At 39.9% G+C, this 6,200-nt stretch overlaps 1 long non-coding RNA gene across 1 annotated transcript; it reads right to left on the bottom strand.

The window, feature by feature from the left end:
* Nucleotides 1-359: 359 nt before the first annotated feature.
* Nucleotides 360-5,816, bottom strand: LOC123387819. The gene is made up of 2 exons (XR_006602303.1): nt 5,775-5,816; nt 360-653 (listed from the first exon to the last, which is right to left on the bottom strand). It is a non-coding gene; the product is annotated as an uncharacterized LOC123387819 (long non-coding RNA).
* Between the last annotated feature and the right edge of the window lie 384 nt (nt 5,817-6,200).

Here is a 6,200-nt window from a genome sequence, read left to right as displayed (position 1 = left end):
CTAAAGATTAAAAAGGTGTCATATCCACTATTGGCAATGGCAAGTCAATCAAGCCTATCTCTCCATGTCTGGTGAAAGCAGAAGGTGTACATCCCCTCCAGGAGGCAATTTAGTCATATGAATCACAAGATTTTATTATGCGGGTAACACAGAGGTCCTCAGAGGAAGCGTGTGTGGTGAGGAGGGGGTGGGAAGTCCTGCCCAGGAAAGCTAGTTAGTTACATTTGACTCCATCCCCAGTTCCCTGATTGGTGAAACTCCCGAGTCCTCCCCCTGGATCCCGTTAATTCCTAGGTTTATGCTTTGTGGTGTAATTGGCCTCAGGCTCCTGTGTTTGTATGCTGCTTTGTTTCTCTTTTCCAACAATTCAGCTTCTTCACGAATCTCCAAAGAAATCCACTAAGAGGGAGGGGTCACGTCAGTAGAGCAGCTTCTTACATCTTATTTCTCTATTATTCCCCACTGCTCATTACCTCAGGGGATTCAGAATTCTTCTCTGTTGGGCGAACATTTCAGCTCTTCCAAATTTCCAATTCCATAGTTGCATGCTAAACCCTTCAGCACATTCACGTGAGTATCCTAAGATCTCCTGTTACTGGAAGCATTATCAATGGTAAAATTTGACTACTAACTCAGCGACTCCTCTTCCAGAACTAAAGAAATAATCAAATACTTATTTCAGATTACAATCGCCAAAACATTGTAAACAATTTAAATATTCAACAAAAAGTGTTAATAAATCATAATATATGTCATATAATGGAATGTTAAACAACTATTAAAATACCATTTTGAAAAGCATTTATATAGGGAAATTCTAGCAATAGATTTTTATTTTAAATACATTGAGGTACAAGGAATAAAACAAACAAAAAGAGGTAGCCTCTAATCCCCCTTCCCATCAACACTTTAATAAAGAGTAATGCATGTATAAGGTTATAAAATTTAAGCAATGCAGAAAGTTACAAAATAGAAAGTGAAAAGCCTCATTTCCCTCCTTCCTCTCCCCTACTACCCTCTCCAAATGAACAATTGCTTATACACTTCCTAATTTTAAAAAGCATAAATCTGCATAAATTCACATCTATCTTTATTTTAATTTTACACAAAAAGAGAGTACAAAATTTACATTGTTTTATAACTTTGTATACTTATGATACATTTTAGAGATCTTTCAATAATCAGCATATATATGTATATATACACATTTTAAAATATGACATAGATAGTATTCTACATTGTTCCATCATATCGATATATTCTAATTTATTTGACAAGTACCCTATTTTGGGAAACTCTGGGTGCCACATTTTCTTCCAGAAGATTGTGCCAATTCACACTCCAATTTATAGAGTTTTCCCACATTTTTATTGCATCCATACTGAACATCATTAAAATTTACAATATATATTTAAAAGGGGGGGGGAACCCAATATAAAAATGTAAATAAAGTTATTCAACTTCCAGTTAATGAGCAACTACTATGTGAATTTAAAAAGGAAGACACGGTACTACACAGTCTGTAACAGAGAGATTAGGGAGATTAGGGAGATATGGGTCTCAGTCTTTAGCTTCAATCTAATAATCCAAAGGGGAAGGGAAGATATAAAGAAGTGACAATAATATGAAAAGGGAAAAAAGGGAGAAATAATTGCCATCTTAAAACTAAAATGAAGAGTAGAGCATGGAGGAAGAAATAATTTCTCTCCACTGGGTTTAGGAAAGACTTCACCCTAAGTGTGTCCTTTTTTTTTTTTTTTTTTTTTAAGATTTTATTTATTTGGGGCGCCTGGGTGGCTCGGAGGGTTAAAGCCTCTGCCTTCGGCTCAGGTCATGGTCCCAGGGTCCTGGGATCGAGACCCACATTGGGCTCTCTGCTTAGCGGGGAGCCTGCTTCCTCCTCTCTCTCTCTCTGCCTGCGTCTCTGCCTATTTGTGATCTCTCTCTGTCGAATAAATAAATAAAAAAAATCTAAAAAAAAAAAAAGATTTTATTTATTCATGTGAGAGATACAGAGAGAGAGGGAAAGCACAGAGGGAGAGGGAGAAGAGAGAAGCAGACTCCCCGCTGAGCAGGGAGCCCAACATGGGGCTCCATCCCAGGACCCTGAGATCATGACCTGAAACATAGGCAGGCACTTAACCCATTGGGCTACCCAGGTGTCCCTATAGGTGCCTTTTTACTTGGGGTTTAAAACAATTTGTTGATGCTTTGCATGTACCAGGCACCGTGCTGATTTACTATAAGTGCGTTTTCTAATTTAATCTCCATAACAATCCAAGGGGGGATAAGATTTGCATCAGCATTGTATACATAAGGAAAAGGAATCTGAGCGAGATTAATTGCTTAATGTCACACAGTTGTTGTTATATACCTTCCATGTACAGCTCATTTAATTCTCATAATGTTCTTCTGAGGTAAGCACTGTTATTACCCCTTCTACAGGTGATAAAAATAAGGCATGGAGGACTGAAGTTATTTGTTCAAGGTCACAGGACCGATAAGTGGCCCCGCAGCAACACACAGGGGTGTGATCTGATTCAGAGTCCCTTTGTTGATTCCCTGTGGGAGGGGGTGGGCTAGGGAAAGGCATCTGAGGAGGAGAGCCCTGCATGAGCTTTTGTGTGGGGATGATCGCCAGACTCTGGAAGCACAGGACAAGTAAGGGAGTTAGTTGTTCACTGCGGACTGAACTGGGCTGTTGTGTGTGGGAGTATAGTGAGTGAACAGGGACGAGACTCCGTGCAGAGGTAGAATAGAGCAAACCCAGTGACTAACTGGGTGCCTCAATCACAGCCCTCTCAGCCTTCACCTCTCTACACTAAAATCAGAGCTCTCGGAGGCGGCCTTAACATTCCTTTCCTCTGGGTTATTTTAGAGGCCTGTTTAGGGATGCTTCTGTTAGCATCACAATCATTCTTGTGAAGTGTGGGCTTGAGAAATGATGATGCTCATGAGCTCTGCAGTTGAAATAGTTCTCCACCCTCCTTCAACCACGCAACAGTCATGAGGTCAGGGGGATGAGTATCAAGCAAGTTCAGGACAAATAGCCTCCTACCCTCCAATAGTTTCTAACAGGAATGAAAGGTATGTCTTACTAACATCATTACTGGTTATCCTAACACTTGTCCAGCAGCATTTGACAGATGGGATTATTCCCTCCCTGAAATCCTATGTGCAATACTACTTTTGCTGATTTTCCTCTGTGGAGAGCAAGATGGAGTCACTCATGTCAAGCTGTGACTTGGGTCGAGCAGTGACATCAGGAGCCAAGGGCACTGCTGCTAAGACCGGTTGTCTCTGAAAGCAGCCTGGGCTGATGACACCCAGAACAGATCACCAGCAGAACCAGAGGAGGATGGCAAGGGCCTGAGACTGATGAAACTCCTTCAGAAAGGGAGGATTTTTGCAGCAACTGTCACCATCTCCAGATGCAGACCCTTTTACATTTGACCACATCATTTTTAAAAAAAATTTTCAGTGTTCCAGAATTCATTGTTTATGCACCATACCCAGTTCTCCATGTAATATGTGCCCTCCATAATACCCACCACCAGGCTCACCCAACCTCCCACCCCACTCCCTTCCAAAACCCTCAGATTGTTTTTCAGAATCCACAGTCTTTCATGGTTCATCTCTCCTCCAATTTCCCCCAACTCACTTCTCCTCTCCATCTCCCCATGTCCTCCGTGTTATTCCTTATGTCCCACAAGTAAGCAAAACCATATGATAATTGCATATGATAATTGGCTCTTTCTCCTTGACATATTTCATTCAGCATAATCTCTTCCAGTCCCATCCATATTGATAAAATTGGGTATCCATCCTTTCTGATGGAGGCATAATACTCCATTGTATATCTGGACCACAACTTCTTTATCCATTCATCTTTTGAAGGGCACCTTCGTTCTTTCCACAGTTTGTGTGACCGTGGCCATTGCTGCTATGAACATTGGGGTACAGATTGCCCTTCTTTTCACTACATCTGTATCTTTGGGGTAAATACCCAGCAGTGCAATTACAGGATCATAGGGTAGCTCTATTTTTAATTTCTTGAGGAATCTCCACACTTTTTTCCAAAGTGGCTGCACCACCTTGCATTTCCACCAACAGTGTAAGAGGGTTCCCCTTTCTCCACATTCCGTCACATGTTGCTTACTGTCTTGTTAATTTTGGCCATTATAACTGGTATAAGGTGGTATCCCAATGTGGTTTTGATTTGAAACTCCCTGATGGCTAATGAACATTTTTTTCATGTGTCTGTTAGCCATTTGTATGTCTTCTTTGAAGAAGTGCCTGTTCATGTCTTCTGCCTATTTTTTTATGTGATTATCTGTTTTGTGTTTGTTGAGTTTGAGTTCTTTATAGATCTTGGCTATCAGCCTTTTGTCTTTACTGTCATTTGTGAATATCTTCTCCCATTCTGTGGGTTGTCTCTTTGTTTTGTTGACTGTTTCCTTTGCTGTGCAGAAGCTTTTGATCTTGATGAAGTCCCAAAAGTTCATTTTTGCTTTTGTTTCCTTTGCCTTTGGAGACATATCTTGAAAGAAGTTGCTGTGGCTGATGTCAAAGAGGTTACTGCCTATGTTCTCCCCTAGGATTCTGATGGATTCCTGCCTCGCATTGAGATCTTTTATCCATTTCCAGTTTATCTTTGTGTATGGTGTAAGAGAATGGTCAAGTTTCATTCTTCTACACATAGCTGTGCAATTTTTCCCAGCACCACTTATTGAAGAGACGTTTTTCCACTGTATATTTGTTCTTGCTTTGTCAAAGATTATTTGGCTATAAGATTGAGGGTCCGTATCTGGGTTCCCTACTCTGTTCCTCTGGTCTATGTGTCTGTTTTTATTCTAGTATCATGCTGTCTTGGTGATCACAGCTTTGTAGTAAAGCTTGAAATCAGGCAATGTGATGCCTCCAGTTTTGTTTTTCTTTTTCAACATTTCCTTAGCAATTTGGGGTCTCTTCTGGTTCCATACAAATTTTAGAATTGTTTGTTCCAGCTCTTTGAAAAATGCTGGTGGAATTTTGATTGGAATGGATTAAAAGTGTAGATTGCTTTAGACAGTGTAGACATTTTTTTTTTTTTCCTTCATTTTTTTTTTTTTTTATTTTTTATAAACATATATTTTTATCCCCAGGGGTACAGGTCTGTGAATCACCAGGTCCACACACTTCACAGCACTCACCAAATCACATACCCTCCCCAATGTCCATAATCCCACCCCCTTCTCCCAAACCCCCTCCCCCCAGCAACCCTCAGTTTGTTTTGTGAGATTAAGAGTCACTTATGGTTTGTCTCCCTCCCAATCCCATCTTGTTTCATTTATTCTCCTACCCACTTAAAGTGGTGATGCAACATGGAGGCTTAAGACAGTGTAGACATTTTAACAACGTTTATTCTTCTGATACATGAGCATGGAATGGTCTTCCATTTTTTTGTGTCTTCTTCAATTTATTTCATGAGTGTTCTGTAGTTCTTCAAGTACAGATCCTTTATTTCTTTGGTTAGGTTTATTCCCAAGTATCTTATGGTTCTTGGTGTTATAGTAAATGGAAATGATTATCTAATTTCCCTTTCTGTATTTTCATTGTTAGTGTATAAGACAGTAACTGATTTCTGTACATTGACTTTGTATCCTGCCACATTACTGAATTGCTGTATGAGTTTTAGTAGTTTGCAGGTAGAGTCTTTTGGGTTTTCCATATAAAGTACCATGTCATCTACGAAGAGAGAGAGAGTTTGACTTATTCATTACCAATTTGAATACCTTTTATTTCTTTTTGTTGTCTGATTGGTGTTGCTGGGACTTCTACTGCTATGTTGAATAAGACTGGTGAGAGTGGGCATCCTTGTCATGTTCCTGATCTCAAAGGGAAGGCTGTCTGTCAGCTTTTCCCCACTGAGGATGATATTCGCTGTAGGTTTTTCATAGATAGAATCAATAAAGAAACAAGAGCATTGAATGACACATTGGACTAGATCCTCATGGATATATATAGCACATTCTACCCTAAAACATCAGAATACTCATTCTTTTAGAGTGTACATGGAACTTTCTCCAGAATAGACCACATACTGGGTCACAAGTCAGGATTCAACTGATACCAAATGATTGAGATTAATCCCTGCATATTCTCAGACCACAGTGTTTTGAAACTGGAACTCAATCACAAGAAAAAGTTTGGAAGGAATT

This window comes from Mustela putorius, unplaced genomic scaffold, assembly GCF_011764305.1.
Source record: "Mustela putorius furo isolate JIRA1106 unplaced genomic scaffold, ASM1176430v1.1 tig00003863_pilon_pilon_pilon, whole genome shotgun sequence".
Taxonomy (NCBI): domain Eukaryota; kingdom Metazoa; phylum Chordata; class Mammalia; order Carnivora; family Mustelidae; genus Mustela; species Mustela putorius.
This window is presented reverse-complemented; position numbering and strand designations above follow the sequence as displayed.